This window comes from Amborella trichopoda, chromosome 12, assembly GCF_054954075.1.
Source record: "Amborella trichopoda isolate Santa Cruz 75 chromosome 12, AtrichopodaSantaCruz75HAP2 v2.0, whole genome shotgun sequence".
Lineage (NCBI taxonomy): Eukaryota > Viridiplantae > Streptophyta > Magnoliopsida > Amborellales > Amborellaceae > Amborella > Amborella trichopoda.
Genome location: NC_142347.1, coordinates 27611730 through 27612259, shown reverse-complemented (window position 1 = coordinate 27612259; position 530 = coordinate 27611730).

Sequence of the window (530 nt, the reverse complement as noted above, 5' to 3'; positions counted from 1 at the left end):
GCAACTGTAAAGAAAAAATGATGAAGTACAATAATATGTGTAAAAAAAAAAAAAGTACAGAATTGAAGAAACAAAGAAAAACAGAGGAAGAAGATTAGAGCGAGGCCCCCTCTTTAGGAAAAGGAAAAGAAAATAACTGAAGAAACAAAGATAAATAGAGGAAGAAGATTAGATCGAGGCTCCCTCTTTACCCAAGTGATCAGCATCATCATTTCGCTCTCTTAAAATTTTGTCTTTTTCCATCTTCGATCTACTTAAAATTACATAACTCTCATATATCTAACAAGGCATTTCCTTTCTAAACGTATGGATCATATTTTTCAATTTAATTTATATTCCCCACTCACCACAAATCATTATCCCCACCAAAAAAAAAAAAAAGGGGAAAATTTCCTCTCTTTGCTAGTTAAACAATCTTAATCCAAAGATTGAAAACTGTAATTGTAGAAGGGGTTATCAAAAGTTGTCTTTGCCGTAAAATTTCACCTTGTTATTCATTCACAATTGCATGGTAGAATTAGAAGGAGTCA